This window comes from Ceratotherium simum, chromosome 6 (assembly GCF_057802395.1).
Source record: "Ceratotherium simum simum isolate JZ-2026a chromosome 6, ASM5780239v1, whole genome shotgun sequence".
In the NCBI taxonomy this organism is placed as follows: Eukaryota; Metazoa; Chordata; class Mammalia; order Perissodactyla; family Rhinocerotidae; genus Ceratotherium; species Ceratotherium simum.
The window spans coordinates 44,611,810-44,639,692 of record NC_141905.1 but is presented as its reverse complement, the minus strand read 5'-3'; the positions used below and the strand labels follow the sequence as shown (position 1 = coordinate 44,639,692).

Below are 27,883 nucleotides of genomic sequence, written 5' to 3'. Positions count from 1 at the left end.
TCTACAGTCTGCCATATCATGAAGTAGTAACAAATAAAAATCCCATTACAAAAGGGAACATATATATATATCCAAGCAAAATTTTAGTTGAGAGTAACAAAACAGTTTTGGAAAGTCACCCTTGTCAAGTAAAACTATGGTTTCAATATTATAATTGTATAGCTTTCCGTAAGTATGCATGCGGAAGCCACAGAGACACAGAATGACAAAATTATTCAAGTACACCAGTGATCCCGATGGTAAGAAAAACTCTTAAAAAAAAGTGAAAAAAGAAAAGAACAAAAGCACTATGACCAAAATCTACTGTTAACATAGAGTCTCAAGAAATTTTAAACTTTTAGATGATATACATGCTCACTGTGTTTAGAAGGAACATGGTCTCTTTGTTTAGATTATTATTTCTTCCAGCTTGAATTTACTCATTGGTTGGGATCCCGAGTAAAACTTAAAACTATATATTTCTCCCTAGTGTTAAAGCCACAATAAAATGTAGATGTATTCCGGGGGCTTCTGTGCTAAAAAGAAGTTGAGATAACAGCTGGTATATGAGAGAAGTTCATATTATTTTACACCACGTAAGTAGGAATAAGAGTTCCTATTGTATGAAATTATACCTGCACATTTCAACAAAGAGGAGTACACACATACAGCCTTAAAGAATATTCACATTTAGGGGATTACTTTATTATTGTTTTTATTATTTTTTATTTTACTTTTTACTATTATTCTTAAGGCTCAATATTTATTCAGGAAGTAAAAGCCTACATGATCAAGTGATTACAGAAAGGAATCATTAATTACTCAACACACATTTACTTTACACACATTTTGTGATCAAAGAAAAATAGTGATTTCCTTTGACAAGAAAAGTAATAATTACCTTTTGCGTGTAACTTCAAACTTAGGCTATGTACCAAAATCCTGGGGAGTTTTTGCAAATGGCTTCAGTTTTTGCCTCCCTGTCCATTAAAATTGGATGATAAAAAGACAAAATGCATACTATGCAAAATTTAAATGTGGAAAGACTAAAGAACAAAGTTTATAATGGACATTTAACTTGACCTCTGAGTTCTTTTCTTCTTAGATTTATTATTAGTGTTTTTTTAAAACTACTTTTATAGTTCAGACACTAAGTTCATCAAATAATATCATTAATGGATATATTATAATTTTAAAAATCTCTCAGAAAATGGAAGATTTTATTTAAACCTCTTCATAAAGAGTACTCAAATTTTTACTCTATAGAATTACAGACAAGTAGCTAATAGTAAGACAGCACACATTTTGACCTGTTCAGGTCCCTTAATGGTTAGTGTTTAGGGGTCATTTTTGTGACAAAGTGATGAGGATTCACATTCCCTGCTCAGCACATCATCGCAACAGCTGAGAGGTGAGGATGTCCCCATTCAATGCGACTGGGCGCACAGTAAATTGCACTTTTATTTCATAGGAGAATGAGTCTACAGGCAAGGAGATCAAGTTGCTGAAATTTGAAGACTCACATGTACAGATAAATGCACTGACTCACACACAGCTACAACTAAAGAAAACTAAAGCAACTAAAAGAAGAGCCAATTTGCAGTGAAAAATAAGTTCACATGAACATAAATAAAAAGCCTCAAACTTGCAGTGAAAACTACAGGGAGCATTGTATGCTTATAATATGCTTCTTTTACAAATTATTTGTTTCGCTGATGTTAAGCAACACAATAACTCTACCCCTTAAGTATTTGGTTACTAGATTTGACAATTAGCTCTATTTGTGAAAGCAAATGAGTACAGACTTGGAGTTAACCTTACATGAGGCCGTCATATTATACTCTAGTTAACAATGGCTCTCTGCATACATGCTACACCTCCATCGAATTGATGACCATCTGTGCATAGTAGAGAAACACATTAGAGTACCAGCAGACTGGGCCTGAAGCTTGTTACCCAGGGACCACCCTCCCTATCTCTACCAAAGTATGTTTTTAAAGTACAGGCCACACCGCAAAGCAGGAAAGCTGTTAGTACTATCTAGTATTAATTTTGTATTAAAAGGATAAAGTGCACCTGGATTCGAATTCTAAACGGTTAATGATCCCATATACTTTCGTAAAGGAGCAGATATTCTAATATACTAAAACATCTGTAGTGAAAACATCAGGATACTGTATGCTATAACAAAACACAAAATATAATACTGTTAATTATGAGACAGAGTTAGAAACTTTAACTTACCCACTAACTATAACCTCCAGCAACTACCACACACAAAACAAAACATTACACGTGTATTTGCACACACAAAAACCAAATGTAGCATGTCAATACTGATGCCCTTTTTTCTATATTTTGTCAAGGAGAAAGAAGCAAAGAAAGTAGTTGAGGATTAATATTTTTAAAAAATGACAAACCATACAGAATGATAATACTAAAGCATGTGTCTTTCTAAATAGCACATTGACATCTCAACAAAATTACAATACCACACAGTAATCAGGAAGACTACGAGGACAAGGAGTTATGTTTGTTCTTTCAGCAGATAATTACTTGTACACCATTACTACTCTTTTCTTCGAACAAGCCTGACAGAAAGTGATATCACGACAGAGACCCATTGTACTGAAACAAATCTTAACTTTCTCCGTACTTCCCCGCTGCCTTAAATTTGAAAGATTAAGGAAAGGGAAGGGAAAAAGAAAAAGAACTTACTTGCCAGTTTAAAGTTTCATCTTTAGCCCGTGTAAGATTATGCAGCAAGTTTTCTTGCCAAGGCTGCCTCCTGCACATCCCTTTCGAAACAACCAATGCTCATAATCTAGGTCCAAGACGACTCGTTCACACATTACACTTCTTGCTTCTGTGAGGCATTAATATCCATTTGCATCAAGAAAATACTACTAGAGAGAAAAAAAAAAAAAACTCAACATATTAACCCAGGAGGCATACTCTCTTTCTCTCCGTTCTGAAAGGTATGCCAACTGCCTTAGTTGTCACAAGCAACTAACTCGAAGCTGCTAGCAGGAATCTGTCTGCCCTCTATCTGTCGCTATTAGCTCAGCACGTTGATTCACTGGCACTGAAGCAACAGCAATTAGCTGTCGTGCTTCTCACAGCTCAAACAGGAGAGAACTCAGTGCGCTAAACCACACAGTGACTGGTGAGCTCTTCGCGCCAATTAGGAGCAGGTGCTACAGCCCAAAAGACAAATGGATGCCCCACTGATCATCGGTGTTGGCTGCTTTACTGCACTGTGTCCTGTCAGCCAGTCTGGTGATTCTCTGTTCTATTTTGTGCGGTTGTTTTTACTCTTTTACCTCACCAGTACTAAGAAGTTTAGCAGCTTACATTCAACAATATTATTGACAAGTCAAAATAATCTCTTAAGCTCCTTTCATCATTCATTCTCTCTCTCTCTTTAAATCTACCCTCTTATATCAAGCCCTCCACGTCTCCACATCTTTTGAGCATAAGGAAACTTCACACATAGACTTTTTAGGTTTTTATAGACATATATGACTCAAGGATATTAAGGAGAAATATACTATAAGAAAAGTTACAGCATATTTCTTAAATGTTGTGATATATGAGATCCTCGCAATAAAGTTTTAAAAATGAACATGTAAACTTATGAAAAAACACAGTTATCTTGTTGTCTAAATCGGGTGTACATTTCTTAAGGAAACCACCATGCCTAGGATTTATTCAAGTTTGTATCAAATTTTGCCCACATGTTCATCTGAGCCTCTGAGAAGGAAGAATCTAAAAACAAAAGCAATCTAGGAATGTATGATAATAATGGTTGTGGCAGAGCCAATATCCTGAAGATAAGAGTGCAGACAACATCCCCATAGCACAAGTTTTCTTCATGGACAAAGTGGATTATTTACCATTATGATATATTCATCCTATTTAAGGAAAAAAAATAGCACACAATGCCTCTAGAGTGTTGCCATATTTGTACACATACATTTGCAGAGAATAACATCTCATTTAATACAAAATTCACTTAGCTTGTAAGTTCAGTCTTCCAGAGGAGACGGAAAAATCTTGAAGAATGTGGAAATAATCTGGGGTCAGCCAAATGTGTCATAAGTGTCAAGCAGTAAAACGTATAGGGGTAAATCACAGATAAATCATAGGTGAACCCCCAGAGCCCTCAGGCACAACCTAGTGTTCTTAGTTTATGTAGGACTCGAAATAAATCACCTGTTTCCTTCAAAACACAGAAGATTGGGGGACAATGTTGAGGACTTGTAAGAGACAGACACATTTTATAGTTGCAAGAATTGATATTTTAAAAGTTTAACAATTGATGTTTTCATAAAGATGCCGTTATCAATAACGTTTAAACAAAGTTGTGTACATTACATTTGAGAAGGCTTTTTTCACTTCAGTGAAACATCACATATGTGGAACAATCCATACATTGATATTCTTGGTTAAGTAAAGCAGCTGGTATTATGAAGATTGTTCCAGTAACAATAAGAATTATTAAAAGTAATTTTTATTAATAAAGTCAGCCTCATTCCTGGTGGTGTTCAATTATAATCATGATGACACAATGGAAAGATAGCTAGAATACAGAAAATATCATCTTTTCCTCACCTCCCATGAGGAATTAGATCATCATAAATAGAACTCTTACACATGACAATACTTGATTTTCCTTTTTTTTAATCATCATATTTAAATTTTGGGAAAAATATATTTAATAAAAAGCAAAAAAATGCACTATATTCTCCTGCACTATAGGTTGAGCACAGGTGAATTTTAGGGAACCAATGTAAAAACACAATAAGCGAATGGGAAATAGTCACTGACAAATCTACTACCCTGAGATGCATTCTATTAAAAATATGGTGTATAATACTCTAGACTTCTCTAGATCTTTCTTCTTCTCTCTCTTACATACACATTTTAAAGCCAAATTGAATCCTACTGTATGTACTACATTTTAACTTCCTTTTTTCTTTTAACAAAATATCATAGACATTCCTTTTGTCAATAAATCTAAATTTAAATATTCATTATTAATGATATTTCATTATATGTGCATATATAATTTATTTAACAAAATACTTATGTTTTGACATTTAGGTAGTTTCTAATTTTAATATATTTGTAGAAATACCTTTTATTCTATTCTGAATATAATTAGCAGAACTGTCTAGTAATGGAAAAGATTGGTCTAAGAGAGGTGTTCATTCATTATTATCAAGTGAACTCTTGTAGATGATGTAATGATTTTTGTGTGTATCTTAGTATACCTAATAATTTAGGTTCCATGAAGGCAGGGCTTTGTTTTTTTGTGTGTGTGTGAGGAAGATCAGCCCTGAGCTAACATCTGTGCTAACCCTCCTCCTTTTTTTCCCCAAAGCCCCAGTAGATAGTTGTATGTCATAGTTGCACATCCTTCTAGTTGCTGTATGTGGGACGCAGCCTCGGCATGGCTGGAGAAGCGGTGCATCGGTGCGCGCCTGGGATCCGAACCTGGGCCGCCAGTAGCGGAGCGCGTGCACTTAACGGCTAAGCCACGGGGCCAGCCCGGCAGGGCTTTGTTTAACTTATCTTTGTATGCCTTACTGCCTCTAGCCAAGAGTCTCCCATACAAAGTAAATGTTGAATGAATTTAATTATTCTATTGACAAAGTGCATACCTAAAACTCCAATACTCTGCTTGCCTAATATGCCCTTGAAATAAATGATTTTAAACACTGAAAAACACTCCTTCCATAGTAAAGAAGATGAGATGTCCCCACTCCTTACTAATACATAAGAGTGTTGGAGCTCCTGGTGGATAGAGGACAGAGGAGGAAGATTTTAAATGGCCAGAAACAACAATCCAGGACAAGCAAGAGAAGACCAGACAGAGCTCTCAAATTAGAGAACAAAAAAGTCTGTGAAAATTGAGACCGAGTGAGAGATACACATGGAACCAAGAACCATTATGAATTAGGTTATCTATTACTATTAGAAGAATTCAAAAAGAACAAGGGAAATACTTCTGCTTCACATAAATATATTTACACAGTTGAACTGTGATTTTCGATGAACTTTAGGTTTGGAACACAGCAATGGAAATTTGAAACTAATTCAAAAGCGGGAATTCCAGCGAAGGGGACTGTGGCACCATGTGTGTTAAGAACAGGCATCAGAAAGACTGGGAGCCGTGAAGAGTTAGGAATTAGACTTGGATTTGGTTTCTGGCTCTGCCTCTTCCAGCTCACTAGCAACCCGGGCAAGTAACCTGATTGATATAAGTCTCAGTCAGATTCCTTATTTACCGTGTGCAAAAAAATCAGAGACTTGAAAAAGCTGTTTAATTACATTGCTGAAGAGTTTGCTATTCTCTAAACACATTGTGCTTTCTCATGCTTCTGTGAATATGTCAATAATTTGGGAGACATATCAGCATCCTGTGAAAGAGTGCTGGGGCTGGCATGCAAGTGCCTGAGATCTAATGGTTGTATGACCGTGAACTAATTCCTTAACCTCTCTGAGACTCTGATTTTTAATCTGGATATTAGAATAGTAATAATACATCCCCCACAGGCTTATTAAGATATTTAAATGTGGTATATTTTGCAAATACTTAGAACAGTAAATGGAATATTGTATATATGTGGGAATTTTTAGGTATTAGCAGTATCACTTTAACACAAAGTTTGATACGATTAGGTTATAGGTGCAGACAAAAGAGAGCCAACAGAGGTGGGTGAGTTCCACATAAAGCCAACCCTTATAACGCAATGCTCTAAACTTTAGTTTTTATCATCTAGACAGAAGGAAGTCACTATAGAATTTTAGGCAAGGGAGTCCTGTGATCAGTTATGTCATGTGTTCTAAGTTTTTATTTGCCTAAGGGTCATAGTGTGATTGTTAAAATGCAGATTCCCAGGGACATTCTGAATCAAATGATCTGGAGTGGGCTGAGGAGTGTGCAACTGAAGCTAGTCAATGTCCAGTCACTGTACGCAGTAGAACAGTGAGAGCCGTGGTCACAGCTCCAGCTCCTGAGGTTCACAATGATGCCACACGATGTTGTGGCATCATTGTGAACCTCAGGTGAAGCACTTGTGTTTTGGAGCTGACCAGGAGAGTTGGAAACTCCATCCTGACATTTACCAGCCAGTTGACCTACAGCAAGCTGCTTGATTTCCAAGCTTCAATTTTCTCATATGTAAAATAGTGATAGAATTAGTATTTTGAAATTACATAGAATGCATGTATAAGGCATTGTTTTACAGGATGTTTAGCATATATTGTGTGCATATAAAGAATATAGGAAGTGCTCTATAAATGTTAATCACTTAGTGATGACCATCTGTCATGGGAATAGGAGAAAGAGAAAGCCTTAGAAGTTAAAGAGACTTGGGTTTGAATCCTGGTTTGAGACACTTAACTTCCTGAGGTTCCATTTTACTACCTTTTACCAAGGTCATGAGCAAAAGTGCCTGGGAAGGAGTCAATTGGGGCTGAAGTTCAACGTACTCAGCTTGTGAGCCCACGTGTTCTGGCTTGGGGCTGTGTCCACCCAGAGGAAGAGGCACCTTTTTCTTCCCACTAAGGCAATGCTGTGCCATCCACAGTCCACATCTACCCAAAGATGTCTTTTTCCAAATCCCTTGGAAGTATAAGTGGGCTAGATAGCCTGCCTGTAATAGAATGGTCTCTTATATGAAGTAAGATATATAAACTACATAGCACACAGTCTCACAAAGAAGACATGTTCTTTAAAGCATAGTAGTCAATCACACATACATGAAATTAGGTTTAGTTTACTTTATGAAAGAAGAAATGGGTTATGTTAGAAGCTTTAAAAAGACTTTAAACATTGAAAACATTTTTTATATTTAAAAACATTTAAACATTGACAATCAGAATCTCATTTAGTTTTAGAAAGTGAAAAAAGTCATAAAGACAGTTTAAAAATGAATCGTTAAATATAAGGTCAACCAACAATGGAGAGGTGATATGTAAATTATGTTACATAATTTTAAGGATACTTATGCAGCCTTTAAAATACTAGCATAAAATCTATGAAAAACATCACAAAATAAAATAAAATGTCAAATTTTTAAAGTTGAAGAAAAATAACATTCATCCTCTCTTAAAAACTGCATTCCAATGTGTACATAGACCTATGTACTGGCAATATCATGGTCAATATAAATTTGGGGGTTATCATTGCAGAGAGACTGTGATGGGTTTTTTCCTCCAATGTCTCTTTTAATGAGTTTTTATTTCTTAAATTCCTTTTTAGCACCTCTTATTCGCATTCACTTCCTCTTCCATAGATAATCATTTATATATGTTTAACATGTATTTTTGTTTGTGCTTCTGCAAAAGGTATATTTTGTGTTATTCTAAAAATTCATAAAACTAATTGTATTTGCATTTGGTGAGAATTTTTCATAAAAATGCATTTTACACATTTTATGGAGCAATGAAATAGAAACACACAACACTCTAGCTGTATGCAAACAATTAGCTACATTTTACAGACAGCTGTGAAGATTACCATAAATTAAATACCATGTGCACTGGTATTTAATGAACAATAAGAAGTAAATAGCTAGTCAAAGATACAAATTTTATTTTCTATATTTAATTTTTTGGAATCTTGACCTGTTTTAACAGTAGATTTAGGTTATATCTATAAACAGTAGGTTTATCTTATATTATAATGCAAAACTACTTCTCTCATTATCAAGAAACATAAAATACTGCTTCCTCCACTCACTAGCTCTGGCAATTTATAGTTTACATACTAACTAAATAGAATGTTTCTTACTGGCTTTGGACTCCAGTTTGCTGGTAGGGAGCATTTCAAAGTATCTGATTAAAGTTAAGCAAACCAATACTAACTCATATATTATTCTCAAATATATCTCATTGAGAAAGCAAAACATAAGAGGATTTTTTTCTACCCTTCCAGAATGAGGACTGAGTCCTTGAGTCAATAGGAACTGCAAAGTAAAGAGAGGTAGAGAGGGATTTTTTTTTTTAAACTCAGATTAAAGCTTTGGTGAACAAAAGCTTCCACAGTACTATCAAAATAGCCTTGCTGATTACAAGCAGTGTCTCACCAAGTTGCCTGGGTCAAGCCGTTCTAGGCTTGTTATTGTCAGTGGTCATTTAGAGTTGAGATTCAAAGCTGTTGGGTATAACCACGCAATAAAACCTCAACCAGGGACCTGGGGACTGGGAAGTCATCCGGATTCACACCAGTAAATCTTTGTCATGATTTCACTTTGAACAACTTTATTTTGATTCAAGGTAGCTATAGTTGACATAGTTTTTTGGCAGCAATATCTTTCTTTTTTTTTTTAACCCAGCACTTGCCTGTTTTATAGTGACAGCTCAAGGCGTAGAAACAGTATAATCTTCATTTAATACTGAGCTGTGCTGAGGTTTCCAACAGGCAGACTATTATTTTAGAAGAGCAATTTGGGGATATAATGCAGAAGTTCGAGAGCAATGCTGAAAGGGATAGCCAATTTCATAAACATATAGTTGTGCATGTACATATTTAATGTGACTAAGTAAAATATGTGAAGATGCTGAACTGTTCACACCGTTTTTAAAAACTATTCTTAAAGAGTATTGAATTTAGAATGAGAAATTTATCTCCATGTACATCTGATGGACTTTCAAATATAGGAACTATTTTTAAGCTTAGGGGAGATTAGATATTATAAAGTCAAATTATTTGACTATTTCACATAATCTAAAATCTTTTGTAACTAGGAAAATAAAACTAAGAAGAAGCGTAGGTAATAATTGTAGATAATTGCTATAAACTATTTTCTAAATGCAATGCTTATTTTTTAGCTATTTTGTACTTGCTTTAGGAATACTTTTATTCTAAGAAGAAAAATTTAGACATTACAAAATAGTTTAATTGGCTTGAATAGAAAAAATGTATTATTTATGCTACTTCTCAATTTCAATTCTTATATGCTGCATATATTTTCATTGCATTGTTGTATAACCAATCACCACAAATTTAGCAGCTTAAAACTACAAACATTTATTATGTCATAGTTTGCATAGGTCGTAGATCCAGGTCAGGGTTCCACAAAGCTGTAATCAAGGTATTGGCTGGGCTGAGTTCTTGTCTGGAGGCTCAGCTAGGTAAGAATCCGTTTACAAGCTCATTTAGGTTATTTGGCAGACTTCATTTGGTTGTGATTGTGTGACTGAGGACGTCGGCCCTGGCTCGAGTTTTCAGTGACTATTGGTTGGTGGTTGCCTTTAGGTGTTAGAGGTTGCCCATTGTTGCCTCTGCTACGTGACCCTCTTCCTAGACAGTTTACAACATGTTCACTTTTTCAAGGCTAGCAGGAGAAGCTCTCTATGTGTACTAGCAAGATAAAGCCTTACAGCTCTCTTGTGACATAATCACAAGACTGATATCCCATAACCTTTGCCATATTCTATTGGTTATAAGCAAATTACTAGTTCCTCCCACATTCAAGAGAGAACTATACAGGATATAACAGCTGGTGGTGGAGATCATGGGGCCAGTTTAGAATTCTGACTACTACACTGGATTAACTCCTCATGTACTTAATATGTTCATCTAGACACCAAATTATGCCTATCTGTGCATAAATAATCATTTAATAAAATAAAGTAGTTGAAGACTTTGAAGAATCAAAGCTTATTTTCAATATTTTTGAATACCTTATAGGACTTTTTAATATGTAAAATTATACCTTATTTTATCAGAGAAAAAAATAATGATGTAACTTCCACTAAACTACAAACACTTTGGTAATTAATTAGCTGAAATACTTAAAACCAAAGTAGTTGGGGAAAATATTTCCAAAAATAAAAAGAAGTTAAAAGAATCTCCATGTAACCTTAAGCTACATGCAACAGAAGTACTTAGGGATCACATATTATAGGGTAGGTAGTGCCTTCCTAGAATCGCACTTTTATAGAACTTGCTAAGGACTGGGAAATTTTTTTTATTAGTAAGTAAAATAAAACTTCAATCAGCTCTGTGTTGTGTCTCTGCCTTTAATAGAAACTCCCAGGGAAGATTACAAGATATCCTCTTAGATTTCTTGAGCCTAAAGCCTATTACTAAACACAGGTTTTATATATATATATATATATCTAGTATAAATGTACACATAAATACGTGCACAGAAAGCTATTTGATAGGTAATGATGGAATTATTTTGGTCATTTAAAGCTTTCATCATTAGACTTTAGGTGACAGAGAAAAAAAGAGGTTTTACAAATCATCTTCATCACTCTTCTACATTAAGGATTTATGAAGAAATCCTCAGCATAATATTTTGCTGACTTTAAAATGGTCTCAGTTACTTGCAATTCTAAAATTATAATTTTAAATTTTATACAAATTTATAGTCCTTCAGGAGCCCCAATCTCAACAAATATTAGTTAGCACTTTCTATGCCAGACCCAACATTAGACGCATTTGTATGAAAACTATTTTTTAAATGAAATAAGACATATGACTAAGGTTTACCATAACTAAGACTTATATTACTTCAATTTTTGATTTATACTGGTTCATCTTGGATTCAATAATCACTATTTTAGCCCATTTCAAGAAGCAGAATTTGGAGAGGCAAACTTGTCCCCCAAGTTTGTAAACAAATTTATTCTGTCTTTCTGTCTTTCTCTGCCTCTTGCCCTCTCCTCCAAAGGCAGTCAAACACAAATGGATCGAAGGAAAATTGGCATTCATCCAAAGCAGAGAGCACATCTGCCAGGCCTTCCCAAACAGAACTCACAGGCAGAGGGAACGCAGAGGCTGAGTTACTTCCGAGTGCAGTGAGCTTCTTCTTCACATGGCAGAGCAGACTGAAATGAGCTAATAAGTGTGGAAGTCAAAATGCAGTCACTCTGTTCACTTGCACTGTAGCCAGCAAGTCAACAACCCAGGCAGTCACATCTCTTAGCTCCAACTGTCACCTTTTAGAGTCACCACCAGCACCTGGATCTTAAAGGATTAAGGACAGTTGATTTATTTCTTGGCAATTATTCAGATGTCTCCAAATCGTATATTCTTCCTTTGAATCCATATCCTGCTGGAGTGAAGGAATTTATAACTGCTTTATAGCTTCGTTTAAAAGAGCTTCATAATTTCCATAGCAACAGATTACCATGTCACATATTTTGGAACAAGGTCAAGTTCCACTCCAGACTCAAAGTGATATGACAGGATAATTCTGCATTTAATGGAAACGTGTAGAAATATAGAAGCAGGGATATCTCCCAAGACGCATACACGTTTAACTATGCTCATGTTCATTTTTATGTTGATTTAGCTCTAAACAGAATTTGATTGAAAACAAACAAACTGCATTCAAAAGCTATAATAACACTCACAGCCTGAGAAAGAATATTTTTCTATCTGATATAGATGATAAAAACTGATACAAGTATGGCCATAGTAAGAGGGTATAAATTAAACTGGGGAACACTCTTTGCACACTATTAAGGTGTGAGTATTAATTATAAGTTATTTAACCACAGAGTCTCTTGCTCTAGCATGTTTGGTAAGCTGTTAGATTCTAGAATTTTCAGAGAATGCTGTAATCTTAATTAAGCCCTTATAAACAGTCTCTATTAGTAATAGCTTCCGAGATTTGGCTCTACTTAAATTTACAGGTGAATGTTAGTCACCTAACATTAGTTTTGGGAAGTTCATAAAGGACGTTGTGGCAAGCAATAAAAATATGTAAATGCTACAATACTTAGCATTGCTTTGTTAAATGCCAACATAGTCAATAAGAAATTATGAGCTCAGTAAACATATTTCAATAAAATTATAGTGAGAATCCAGTCTCCTGTACAGAAGTAAGTATATTACACACTATATTTACATGGTATTATCATTTCATTTTCAAAACTCTGATCTCCTCTTTATCCAGAGAGACTCTATCTGAAGAAGCGGTGCTGAACATTTATTTACTCAACACTGAGCACCAATAATGTGCCAGGCAAAGCTGTAGGGATTGGCAACACAGTAGTAAATAAGACTGGCATGGATAAAGCATACAAAAGAACAGATATTCATCAAATGTGTCCAGATCATAGAAAGAGGAAAAGAAGGGAAGAGAGTGTGGTAGATAAGGAAGTCAATGATACTGTCAATTTTGTCAAGATAGAGTGCTCCCTACGAATATCTAGAACAAGTTTGGACAATTTTTCAGTCACTTCAGCTGTCAGAGAAAATACGACAACTCTACTCATTAGTGGTTGTTTAAGAGTTGAAAATACGGTTTAGGGGAAACAACTCATATTCAGATTAGATATCTCTCTCAGTTTCAATCTGATCAAACATTTAATATACTTTCTACAGAGAAGTAATAATTTGTTGAATGTTTTCTCAGTCTGTGTGCTTTTCAATAGTCCCAAAATGCTCTCTCCAAAAATGAGCACTCAGGAACCTCTAGTAAATTTTCAAAAATCAATAATAACACAATTCTGGATTCCCTTCATGTCACTCTTGGGACTTCCTGTGACAATGAGATCTGTGTGAGATATTGAGGCATAGTACGTCTCAGATTCTCATTCTTCATCTCAGAAGCATTATTGTTGTTATTATTATTATTTTATTTATTTCTCTTTTTGGTGAGGAAGATTGGCCCTGAGCTAACATCCATGCCAATCTTCCTCCTTTTTTTGTATGTGGGATGCTGCAACAGCATGGCTTGATGAGCAGTGCGTAGGTCCGCACGCAGGATCCAAACCCACATACCCCAGGCCACTGAAGCAGAGTGTGCAAACCTATCCAATATGCCACCGGGCCAGCCCCAATTGTTACTATTTTTTTATTTTCCCCTCCATAATCCCAAGAACAATTCCACCTATTATCACAACTTTGGTACATGACCTAGAATTTTCCTTATCTCAAGTGTGGGATGCCTTTAATGTACTTGCCTAGACTTCTATTAAGGAGTGTGTGCCTCCTGCATCATTGTGTTTTGATGGTTTAGCTGCTCATCTACCAGACGTGGACATTATGCATCCTTCTAGACATAACATTTACAGACTTCCAATTCATATACTTGTTAAAAAATATTTGATAAGCGTCTGTCATTATTAGAAGAAGCTCATTAATACATATTCAACCAATTCCCACTTCTGAAGGAACAAATACACACTTATATTACGTGATTCATAAATTAAAATATATCACAAGAAATCATATAATTTTAATAACTTTACTGGTCCCCATGTCATAACTCAGTGATAGCTATGTGATTAACATTTTAAAAATGTATTGGGGGCCGGCCCCGTGGCTTAGCAGTTAAGTACACACACTCTGCTGCTAGTGGTCCGGGTTCGGATCCCGGGCGCACACCAACACACCGCTTGTCTGGCCATGCTGAGGCAGTGGCCCACATACAGCAACTAGAAGGATGTGTAACTATGACATACAACTATTTCCTGGGGCTTTGGGGAGAAAAAGGGAAAAAAAGGAGGAAGATTGTCAATAGATGTTAGCTCAGGGCCGGTCTTCCTCAACAAAATTAGGAGGATTGGCATGGATGTTAGCTCAGGGCTGATCTTCCTCACAAAAAAAAAAAAAGTATTGGTACTCTTAGCGTTATCTCAGTGAAGAATAGCTAAACTTGATAGTCATATGAGTTGAAAAAGATGAATGAAATCAGTTGTTTTCAAAATAGTAGTTTCAGAAACCATGCTGTCTTCAGAATAGGATTTTATTTTCACTTTTTAAAAACTTCACCTCCAATCCTGTCTAGCATTTATAAACATGCTTTCACAGACTCCAAATTGCTAAGGAAGCTTAACTATAAATCCTTCTCCAAAGATTAAGTGCATCTTCACAATTCTTAATTCATCAAGTCAGTAGGATAGATAACTAACAGAAATGATGAAAATGTTATTAGAACATCAGTTATAAAACATTTTCAAATATCACAAATTGTACCCAGTGAAGAAGAATAAGTTTTCTCTCTCAGATCTTCAAATTCTCTCCCAATATCATCTCAAAAAATAAACTAACGAAAAGATACAGTGAAAAAATAAAATCGTTGGTTTCTTACAGCTATCACTCTCTCCCTCCTCTCCTTAAATATCAAACTTCTTTCAAGAAGATTGTCCTTACCTCTCACTTAAGGCTCAAACATTTTCTTGTGGATTCTACTACCTAGTAAACAGCTCACTGCTTCTCATAGGTGTCTTAATCTCCAATCTTCCCTTTCCTTGCCCTTTCAGTACTTTTCAGAATCGCTGACAATCTCTTCTACTAGAGTCTATTCTCTTGAATTGCCAGAAACCACACTCTCTTGGTTTTCTCTTGTGCCTCTGGCTGTTCCTTTTTAGTCTGTTTCAGTGGCTCTTTTTCTCTTTCTTTAAATACAGAAAACACTTAGATTCTACCCTAGGCACTAAATCTCATCTCTCTCCATAGGCCTTTGTCTATTCCAATAAATGAATTTGCCAGTGAAGCAGATGATTCTCAAGTTCTCATCTCTAGAGAAGTCCATTCCCACGTACCTTCTGCTTATCAAACATGTCTATCTAATAACTCAAAAGAAATTTGACATTTCTCCAACATCTCTGCTATCTTCTATGGTGTTCATGTGGTCCAGTGTTCTCCCTTTCCACAAAAGATACTCCCATCTATACAGTTGCTTGAGCCAAGAATCTGGGAGCCATTCCTGATTCCTGATACTCTTTCACCTTACTTCCAACCAAACACAAATCCATGCTGTTAATTATAACTCCTAAACAGATCTCAGATCTATTCTTTATTCTCCATGCCCTCTCTACCACTATCATTGCTCTTCAAGACTAGAAGAAGAGTCTCTTAATTCTCCGTTTCCATTATTGCCTCCCTTCTATCTATTCTGGATATCACAATCAAAGTGATATCAGAAAAATATTTCTGATTAAGTCCACCCTATTTAGAATCCATTAATGTTCTCTGAAATCTCTTAAAATCTGGCCTTCTTTTCTTCTACATTTATTTCTTTCCATTCCCCTCTTGACTACACGTTACCAACTCTGAGCACTATTTAATTAATAAAGCATGACATGGTCACTCCAGATTCATGTCCTGCTCACATGCTATTAATTCTGCTGGAAAGAAATGATTTTTATCCCCAGTCCACATTTTCCACACATTATGATGCCCAGCTAATTCTTATGTGTTCCTGAAATCTCACTTAAGTATTGCAAACTCTTGACCAAACTAGCTTATGTTATAAGTTAATATATGTGCCTCCATAACATTGTACATTTTGTTATTTATTCCTATATTTGTTGTTCAGTGTTGATCTTGCCCACAGGACCATAAGTTTAATGAGATCAAGACTAGGTCTCCCTTGTACTAAATCCCGTAATCTAGCATAATGACTGGCACAGAGCAGATGACTGATAAATACCTTTTCATTTGAATTTATTTTTAAATAATAGTTTTACTTGATTGAGAAGATATGGAAATGTCAACACAAAAATAAATTAGACATGTGTACGTAATGTGTAAGGCCTTGTGCAAAAATATCGGTGTATGATTTTCAATTCTCAAAATAATCTTTCAGTGTGGTTGTTTTAGTCAGTTTGGGCTGCTATACCAAAACTACCAAAGACTTAAATGACTAACACTAATTTCTCATAGTTCTAGAGACTAGAAATCTGAGATCAGAGTCCCAGCATGGTTAAGTTCTCGGTAAAGGCACTTTTCCCTGTTTACAGATGGCCACTTTCTTGCCGTATCCTTACATGATGGAGAAAGACAGAGAGGGCTCTGGTCTCTTCATCCACTTACAGGGGTACCATCATGGGGGCTCTATTTGCGTGACCTCGTCTAAACCTAATTACCTCTGGAGACTAAGGCTTCAACATATGGATTTTGAGGGGACACAAACATTCTGTCCATAACAGTGGTCATTATTATTTCCATTATTAGAGAAGAGAAGGCTGAGTTCAGAAAAGTTAAATAATCTTGCAATGCCTTGCAGCTAATAAACGGCAAAGCCCTTTTAAGAACATAAAAGATCTTTGCTGATCTGGCCACCACTTTCTTCAGCGGAAAAAGCTCTTGTTGTTCCCTTCATATTTTATACGTCAGCTATAGTATATTATTGCAGTTCCTCTGTTAAATATGTTCTTTCTCAGTCTTTCTACTTGCTTTTTCATCTGCCTTGGATACTTTTTCTCTCTTGACCTTCACACCAACTCATAGGCATTGAAAATTTTGCTTACTCTTTTGATTCTTCTACATCTCAGCTCGAGTCAACATTGTCACGGTTTATTTATTACCCAACTTTAAGTCAAATGCCCCTCCTGTGCACCAGTAGAACCAATACTTATCTTTATCCTAACATACATCACTGCCTAGTAAATGTTTCTTTGTCTCCTCCATGAACTGCAAGCTCCTGGAGGCCAGAGACTATGTATTCCTCAGCGTTATGTTCCTAGTACCTAAGGAAGCGCCTGAGATATGGAAGATGCTTAATATATATTTATATAGACTAAAATAATTGGATACAGGAGCTAGTATTTAACCTCAAATCTTTCTCTTTCATAGCTCAAGACTTCAGAGTAGATGCAGAACAATTGGTAATGAATGTAACTGAAATCTAGTGGATCATTTGAGGCTCTACAAGATGCTGAGTGAGGAAGAAGGACACAATTATTAAGATGCATTTCAAGGCACTTTATTAGTTGTTTAGGAAATAACTATTTCACAGCACCAGAAGGCTAGCATAAATCACCACGTCAAAACACCAGCCATGCTTGTGGACATAATGTTTTTCCAAAAGGAAATGAGAAACTAAGGTATTTTTATGCCATTGATTTCTGTGAACAGAAAAAAATGTGTTTTCAACTCAACAATCTATTTGATAATTCCTAAGAGAATAAATAAAAGCCAAAGGAATTCACTTTTATTAGTCCAAAATTAATGAAATAAAAAATGATGTATAAAATTAATGGTAAGTCGAGGCTGGCCTGGCGGCATAGTGGTTAAGTTTGCATGCTCTGCTTCGGCAGCCCAGGATTCGCGGGTTCAGACCCCAGGCACGGACCTATGCACCGCTCATCAAGCCATGCTGTAGAGGCATCCCATATACAAAATGGAGGAAGATAGGCACAGATGTTAGCTCAGGGCTAATCTACCTCAGCAAAAAGAGGATGATATGCAACAGGTGTTAGCTCAGGGCTGATCTTTCTCACCAAAAAAAAAAAAGCCAAAAACAATGGTAAGTAATTTGAATACTTCCCCATAGGCTTAAGCAGATTTACTATAGGATTAATGCTGCAATAAAAAATTGAATTAGAAATATATAACAATGGTCAAGAAATATTCCTTATATGGTTATAGGATGGATTTTTATGTAATGATGCCCCTGTCCCTACACAGCTTTACTTTCTAATGGTATAAAATGCAGTAATTTGACAGTTTTGAGCTACACTGAACTTAAAGGTCCCATCTCCTACTTCATGGGCTGCAGTGCTACCCAAGGGAAGCTCATATATTTACTTTTATCTTAATAAAAATAAACCCATGCTGTGAATTCTTCAAATTAACTTGTTGGCTCCTCTGTACTTAATTGAAGTGAAAGCAACATAAACCTTAGCTATCATTCATGCCAATCTTTGTACCAGGACCAGGTTTTGTTGTGATCTACCTCATTAAAATATTATTTAATATACTAAGAAATCATATTAAAGTCTTAACAGTAAATATACGAAATATATTAAAAGAAATTTCTAGAAAAATTAATCTGAAAATATAATGTAATAAAACTTTTCTTTGTGAAATGTCCATAGTATACTATATGTGAAGAATAGTCTTAGAAGCTATAATAATAATAGCACAGTTACCTTGCATACAATAATTACCAGAATTTTTTTTTTTTTGAGGAAGATTAGCCCTGAGCTAACATCTGTGCCAATCTTCTTCTGCTTTATATGTGGTTTGCCACCACAGCATGACTGACAAGTAGTATAGGTCCACCCCTAGGATCCAAACCCAGGCTGCCGAAGCAGAACATGTCAAACTTAACCACTACACCACGGAGCTGGCCCCACCACGAATCTTTTTAAGTAAATATTAACATTTCCAAACTTATTAATTATTAAATATTAACATCTCCAAGGAAATTAAGCCTTAATGATGCTAAGTCAACTTCCTGGGATCATACAGCCGCTAAAAGGTAGAGCAAGGTAATCAATCTGTCTCTAAGACCCACATTCTTAATCATCTCTATCAATTGTCTCAATGTTAAAGAAATCCAAAATGGGTATTCATTTGCTAAAAAGGGAAAGATAAATCCTGTGGCCCAGTACATCGCTTCAACATTGCTACCCTGGATTTTTACCACTGAGATAATTTTATTGGTAAAATTATAAGAGAATTAGTACTAAAATGAGAAACTTATGGTAATTTCAATCAATTCATTTGCATTGAATCCATCTTACACTGACTTATACACTCTGCCTTTGGGGTTACTATGAGGCCCACATATGTCATTAACACAATGTATTCTTATAAAGCTTGTTCCTCACCCATTTTCCATACATGAAATGCTCAAGTTACCAAGTGAAAACACTCACACAATGACACTGACACCTAGAAGGTCTTTTCCTTTTACTAGCCTTATCTACATTATTATTAATATTATAATCCATCTTATATTCATATATATGTTAAAAGTATACATTTCATTCTGTCTTGAATGATAATTATTTATGTGACTAAATACCTCAGAGGATGGTAGACTATATTAAGGAAGAAACAAATGTTTCATTCTTATTTATATCTTCCTAGTTGCTGGCATACAACTTAGTACATAGTTGCCACTCCAAAGTTTGGTACATCAAAATCTGTAATTCACATCCCATAATTTTTTTTCCTCTTCTTCATTTTTTCATCCATCCATCTATCCATGTAGTCTAGATTATTCTTGTTTAGTTTAATCTACCTATCCATCATAATGCATTGATTAACATCTAGCTTAAACTGTTAATGTGACACATCTCCATTTAGAATGGAACATTTTTAAGGGAAAGGCTTTTATTTATTTAGAAGAGAATCAAATTGACTGATTAATTATTAGGGTCTGTTCAGTAAAATTATTTGGTGATTACTAATTGTGGCAAATTGTGCTTTCCAGAGATGGCCACATCAGTATCTTTCATCACACATGGTTCACTTACAATATGTCTTTGGCACTCTTCTTATTAATAGGTAGAGTGTATGATCTCTCCTCTGGAATCTATGCTGGTTTGTTACTCTGACTCCAGTGGAAGTGACACTGTGGAACTCCTGAAACTAAGTGATAAAAGGCTATACATGTTCCATCTAGTTGTCTTGATATGCTCACTTGGAATCCTGAACTGCCGTGCAAGCAGTCTAACTTACCGCCATGCTGTGAGGAAGCCCAAATTAGGCCAGGCAGCCAGACTCTATTAAGAGTCTGTAAGATTACTTGAAGAGAAAGATATGCCTAGACATTTGTCTCAATTGCTTCATCCTCCCAATATTTTAACTCCATCTACCATCTGACTGCAACTATATTGGAGACCCTGAGCTGGAACTGCTAGCTGAGAACTTCTCAAATTCCTTGACTCACAGAAAACATGAGAGAGAATAAATTTTTATTGTTGTTTTAAGCCATTACATTTTTAGGTGATTTGTTCCACAAGCAGAGTAACTAGAGCACTGATTTTTCTCAGAATACAAATTCTTTTGGAAGAGCATCTAGGGACACAATTAAGTACTTGCAGGTACCAAAAAAAAATACTTGCTAGATGGTTTGATCAGGTCCATTTCGTCTACGACGTGCATTTAAAAAATTCATGATAACTAATATAATAAGGAAATAGCAAATCTCAAAATCTTATATGCAAAAAAAATATTCAGTTAGGGTACCTTATCTCCCTTGCTCATATTTTGGATCTTTAACTCATAATGCTTGCTCATATTCAATCAGGTCCTATTAGTTTAAATTTTAAAAACTGAATTTTTTAATTCTTACAAGTGATAGTTGACTTTCATTTAACATCATTTATTGAAAACAATATAAAAAGGTGGTATATTTTCCTCTTGTTTTAAAAGACTTCTGGCTATTATAATGTCCATGATTTTGAAGGCTATTTTCTTATTAAGATTCAGTAGTAAAACAGAATTCATTAGGTAAGGTGTTTTATATAGGGTTTTTTTTTTTTTTTTAACATTTCTTAGTTTTACTAATGTTTTCCACTAATTTTTATCCTTAGAGTAGCATCCAACAATACCGAACAAAAGGCATAGTTATTAAGGAGATTATATACCAAAAGAAAACTATCCCAAGACATTACCCCCAAGACAGGCGAATCATCTCCCTTTATTGTGTGACTTATATGTGCCTTTGGGAAGTGATAAGTTCAACACATTTAAATGTCAAGCACGTATCATGTGACTTAAATCGATTACTCTTTTTCTCCACAGAGAAGGCAATACTACAAATTTTTCTAGGCTTTTTCTATTCCCTTTATTTTATGCCTTTGTAATGCAAATGACTGTCCTCTAACCTTGTGAGAAAGCATACTTTGACTGCTGCCAAAACAAGTTTTCTGAAAAAAATTCAAGTGATAGCCAAGAAATCATCTCAAGGTCTATGATTGTGCTAAATGTGTGAAAAATTTTGCTATCTTCCTCGCAGAAATCATTCCAACAGTGACAAGGAAAATAATGTTAGCAGGGCAAGAGAAACTCAATAGACCCATCTGATGTGATAAGAGGTGTCACAAATCCAATGTAGACATGTACCTAAATATGCATTCACATTCTGAAACTCATCATTTTGGGTTTCCTGAAGTTACTTTTCCAATCACCATGTTCTACATGAAATGATTCACTCATCAGCGTGAAGAAAAGTTGTTTCTTAGAGTACATTGACATTCCTTTTGCTGCCAACTTTTTACTCTATACCGATGTTCTCACTCAGTCTTTTTGGGTGCAAGAATGTGACATTCTTTCATTTTTTCTTTTTTAAAAATTGTCCTTAAAGTTGAGAGAAATCGTGTTGATTAAAATTGGTCCTGCCTGGTTGAATCGTTTTTAAAAACTTTCAAGACAATAAATAGATTTTAATATTTCACTTTATTGACTTTATAAGCTATCTTTTTAACATATAGCTTTTAAAAGAAACTATATATTTTATTTCAAATGTTACTTAAATATTCTGCTGCTCTGTTCTTTTTTTAGTTCTTGTAAGTACCATAAGGCTATATATGTAGTTTAGGAAAGTAAAGTCTGTTGAACCTAAAGTTTAGGGAGGGTCATCGTATTACGGTGTTCAAATAGATAAGGAAATCCACATTTATAGTTAAAGCCACATGTTATCAATTCAGTTACTCTCTTTCCAATTAATGAGATATTAATCAAAAAAAAAAAAGAAAAACTTCACCATTTTATGAGCCCAAAAGGCTTTTTGCTTAATGTTTCTTAGACATTTTAAAAGAAATAAGTAAATACTTGCATGGAAAATGCTACATATAAACAAAATGCATTTGACAGATATGTACCTTTCTCATGAATCTACTATCATTTCTTTGTACTTCTATTTAGCCAATCTTAATTAATTCCAGAAAAATATTGACAATTAAATACCACGTAATTATCTTATGCTTTCCAATGAAGAAATAGAGAAAGGATGTCTTTTTCATAGGCATACAATCTGTGATTGATAAAATCTGTATCGGTATTTTCAAGTTCTATGTCTGTGTATATATTTACAGTGGAGTTCTAGACTAAGCATCAAAGTGCCTGTTGAATATGAAAATGTGTTGTGTTTTGAACACAATCCTATGTCAAACACTGACCTAAATTACATTACAACCGCAACGTGGTAGATACGGTGGCACTTCCATTTTTGTAGTGCCTAAAATTTATACAATTTTCTGATTCTCTTTAAGAAAACATAATACAAATTTACAAATGTAAAATTAAGAGCAAAAGGGAGCATTTATTTACCATGAGGAAACAAATCATGACTAATTACATTTTTTAATAGTTGCTATATACCACTAACATCATGATATCCAGAATTTTCTTTTCAAAATAAATGAGCACACATGATACAGATCTATAATGCTTATTTTTCTTACATGTTTTGGCTTCATCATCTTTGATTGCTTCTTAATAGGACAGCAACTTTGTAATATTGTAATACTGTAATTGTATTACATTGTAATAGAGAGAAAACATCTCTAGTGATAACTGACAGATAATTCAGTCTTCTAGCTGCTACGATTTATATTTTTGTTGTTTTATTGATAGCTCAGAAATTTCCTTAGCTTCACAGCTATAAATTTTGAGTGTTGTCAAATTTGGTAAATTCTTTATCACATTTCTACTTTGTAGGAACTGTAAAATTTTAGGACAATTAAAGTAGGTATATTTGGGGGGGGGCACGATGACTAATCTTAAATATTCTTTGCATTACTTATATTCATCAACCACTTTGTCACAGTCCGTGGAAGGGTCCATGGGATTAGGGCCAGGATCAGGTAAAGGGTGTGAGGCACTCTCCTTGAGCACAAAATCTGAGAACCTCCAAATAAGTCACTAATCAAGATAAATAATAAGATAAACAATAATTTTTTTTTAATTTTTTTAACTTTTTTTAATTATTATTTTTTTATTGTCATAACATTGGTTTATAACATTGTATAAATTTTGGGTGTACATCATTATACTTCTATTTCTGCATAGATTACATCATGTTTACCACCCAAATACCAATTACAATCCTTCACCAAACATACGTGCCTAATCATCCATTTTGCCCTCCTCCCTCCCCCCTTCCCCTCTGATAACCACCAATCCAATCTCTGTCTCTATGTGTTTGTTTGTTATTGTTTTTATCTTCTTGGAAGCAACCTAAGTGCCCATCAAGGGACCAATGGATGAAGAAGATGTGGTGTATATATATACAATGGAATATTACTCAGCCATAAGAAATGATGAAATCCAGCCATTTGTGACACCATGGATGGACATTGAGGGTATTACACTAAGTGAAATAAGTCAGAGGGAGAAGGTCAAATACTGTATGATCTCACTCATAACAATAATATTTTAATACAATATTTTGAAAAAACACAAGCAGATACACGTGTGCATGTGGACGTACACACACCGATACCTCGGTATACGTTTTCATTTTGCCTCAGAATCTAACTTGGTTTGTCACGGCACTGCATGAGATGAAGATGCTCTGAAACTCCAGTTTGGGTACTTTGTGTTAAACTTACCTCTGAGGAGATAATATCACAATGCTTATCTTATAGCTGAGGAAGTAGATTCAGAGTGGTTAAGTAACAGTAAAAGCTAATAACACTGGTAACACTCTTGCACTGTTCCAACCCAGTCATAGCTGTTTTGCACCTATTTCCTACACCAACCCTGTGAAGTAAGTATCTTTTGTAACCAATTTTTTTCACGTTAAATTAAATGAAGTGTAGACAGGGCTAAGTAATCACAGGTAGGAGGTATTAGACTTGAATCCAGTTTTCTCTGATCTTAAAACCAGAGTTACTAATGGCTATACTATCCTGTTGTCTAATAATAATCTATCTTGTTAGTGAAAAATAAGCCTCCTGGTAACAAACCTTGTAGTAAACTGTACTATTCTACCTCATTTTGTGAATGGAAGCTTACTTCTGCATGTAATTTTAAAATTAGAAAAACCTAACAGAAATTGTTCACGTATCAGAAAAAGAAAAAGACTAAAAAAACCTTGTTTTTGCAAAGCTTCATACCACCCAACAAATGAAACTTGATGTAGATTTTTGTAGACTCCTCTTTGAACAGTCTATGCAATATCTCTTCCCTGAATTTCCAGGGTTATAACAGAAAAGACAAAAGAATTTACCTTCAATGCTTATAAATCTGCAATTTGTCTAGAATACCATCAAACCCTGCCATATTCTTACTATCAAAGTATATTAGTACTATTTCTTTATTGTTCCCAGATTTCCAAGGAAAGTCTTACATCTTCTGTCTAAATGCCTGTGGCAGAATTTCCGCAGGGTTGCCATCATAAAACCCAAGAGGTTTTATTTCCTTTTTTCAGTTCTCTCAGTCTCTGCATAAATTTATCACTTGTTTATGGATTCCAAAGTGCTGCTGCAGGATTTAAATGTGTGTATATGGGTATATGTTTTGAGGCCCCCTATTGCAGAGATTGTTAAATTGTAATTAATATAATGAGCAAGAAACCAGAAGTAAAATTCCTTGCTTGATCCAAGTTACTGTCATTTTTTTCAAGATCCATCAGAGAAAAAAAAGGAACAACAGCAAAAACTCTGGAAAAGATGGCAGGCAGCGAGGTGCCTAGTATGGTTAATTGGGGCTTTTTCCCACCTGCTACCTTGAAAAAAGAGAACAATCTGGCCTCAGGAGACACTCTCCTCCCACTACCTTGATCTCTGGTCTAAAGAGCAAGACCCCAAAGGCCTCCACTATTTCCTATCATGTGTGCCTATTGACAGTTCTTAGAATAGGAAGAAATGGGAAAGAGAAGATATGAGAAGCCAGAAAGTAGAAGATGAGGTTCTCCTTTACCTGACCCTGTGGACATGACTGAGCACGTTCCAGCAGCCCGGATGTGCTCTTATTTTTCTCCTTACATGGGAAACAAACACACAAATAATAGATCTTGGGATCTTAACCCAAAATCTTAGCAAAAATCCACAGGGAGGGAATATATATGTAGGAATAATATCACCACATTTTTCCCCTCAAAATATGAAAATGGTATGTTTTGAATTGTTTTTTTTTTTTTTTGCTGAGAAAGATTCATCCTAAGCTAACATCTGTTGCTCATCTTCCTGTTTTTGCTCGAGGAAGATTCACCCTGAGCTAACATCTGTGCCAGTCTTCCTCTGTCTTGTATGTGGGTCACCCCCACAGCATGGTCGCTGATGAGTGGTGTAGGTCTGTGCCCAGGAACCGAACCTGGGCCGCCAAAGCAGAGCACGCCAAACTTAACCACTAGGCCATGGGGCCAGCCCCTGTTTTGAATTTTTATTTTAAAAAATACCCTATTTATAAAATTTAAATGTTCTTCATGTCTCGTAAGATCCTAACCCCAGCCATGTTGACTACTCAGCAAATATCACCGAATATGTTCTTTTTTGTGCTAGAATACAGAATTAATAACGATATTATAGACATGGTACATAGTGCACTGAACATAGTAAGTGGCAGGAAACACCGTATTCTTCATAATATATTCACTAAGCATAGAGCCTGTTCTTATAGCCTCTAATCTTGAGTGATTTCTTGAACATGTAAGTCTGTCATGGCATCAGTTTAAAATTTTTCAGTGAGTACTCATAGCCTTTAAATAAAAGTTCTATTCCATGGCAGAGTATCCCTCTCCAGTAAAACATTGCCTGATGCCTTCAGATAGAGTTAGTTCTCTCCGTATACTCTACGTTATTGTTTGAAATCTTTATCCCTTACATGGTAAAGGGCCCCAGCAACGGGCCTAATTTCCTTATTAGAGACTCAATTAATGTTTGTTGACTGAATAAGCTAACCAATCAATCTGTCGAACTTTCAATCAGCCTAGATTTTTTTGTGGAAATTCTTCCTGGCATTAAGATAGTTTAATAAAAGTATGGTTAGTCACAGGGAAGTTAATTATGTTCAGCATAGACTTAAAATGCTAGATGTATGAGGAGAATACAAAATGGCAAGGCACAAATGAAACAAGAAAATTTGAAATGAGGTTAGCCCACTCAAAAGAAACAATTTGTGGATCTATTGAAACATTGCATCAAATCCTGGGGCACATATTTAGAATACAGGAAAAATGGAGTTGCAAATCAAATTTGGTTTACACTTAAAAACAAAATTACTATGTTGGGGTAAAAACTTCAAGTAACAATGAGTAATAATTTTCAATTGTATCATACATATTTGATTTTAAGCATGTTAAGACATATCTTAATGAAAAATCTACACTAAAAATATAAGGATGAGGCACTAAAAGATCCTCATTTTCCTCATTTGCTAGATCATAAAAGATAGGATAATCTATACCAGGGAAGGCAGATATAAGCTAAGTATATGGCCACTCTTCTCTCCCCAGAAGGTGTAACTAATTAATGCTAGCATTCTTTTCTACTGAACTTGGATACAGACTCAGGATACTGGGAGTAGCACTCTAGACAAACACAAGCAATCACCAGGTGTTGTCTCAAGATGAAAACTACTTGCTTTTCTTTACTGAAAACACACTAAGGCTCTGGTTGGACTTCTGAGCGTACTAGGAGCCGGGTTCCAAGAGCACATATGGGAATACATGTGTTGTAGGGAGTGGAAGCCGGGAAATGTCTTACGGCAGCAGATGGCCAGATAACCAGTTCACCTCTGGATGACAGTGGCTTCTCTAGCAGGAGAGTGATGTCTCTACCAGCAACGTCATTGATACGGGCTCAAGTACTCTCTGAAAGAGCAGCTACTCAGTATGAAATTGCTGCAGTCTCTCGAGTCCACTAGCCAGAATACAAATATTTATAATGGTTTTAAAATGTTTGCTCAAGAAACACTGGAGTGAACGCTTCCTTCTTCGTAAACTGCCAAACAAATAACAGATGGTAACATCCAATAATCCTAACTGGGCAATGTTTGAAGCAGTGACTAGAAGATGATACACTGAACGTCTTTTTATTAGCATCCTGAGTCTTGAACTTAAAAGCATCTTCATTTGGCTAAATTTGTAATGTTGTACTTTTTAGTTTTAATTAATTTTTCCTGAAGTCTGCAAGATAGACAGGGAGAAGAAAAGCAATTTTCAGTACATGGTTATTTAAATCAACTACATTTCATTCCTTTTCTCTCCATTGGGAACAGAGTCCTGATTTTCAACCCAGA

At 35.3% G+C, this 27,883-nt stretch overlaps 1 protein-coding gene across 7 annotated transcripts in view; it reads right to left on the bottom strand.

Moving 5' to 3' along the window:
• The window catches only part of PCDH15 (protocadherin related 15), a 1,681,754-nt gene that overhangs the window by 929,869 nt on the left and 724,002 nt on the right, over nucleotides 1-27,883 (bottom strand). For 6 of the 7 annotated variants that reach the window (XM_087432193.1, XM_087432194.1, XM_087432195.1 and 3 more), the window contains one exon: nucleotides 2,698-2,885. The exons of the other annotated variant lie outside the window; for it this stretch is intronic. The gene's annotated coding sequence lies outside the window, so the exon portion shown is untranslated. The remainder of the gene's footprint in view (nucleotides 1-2,697; nucleotides 2,886-27,883) is intronic. 7 annotated transcript variants of the gene reach the window in all.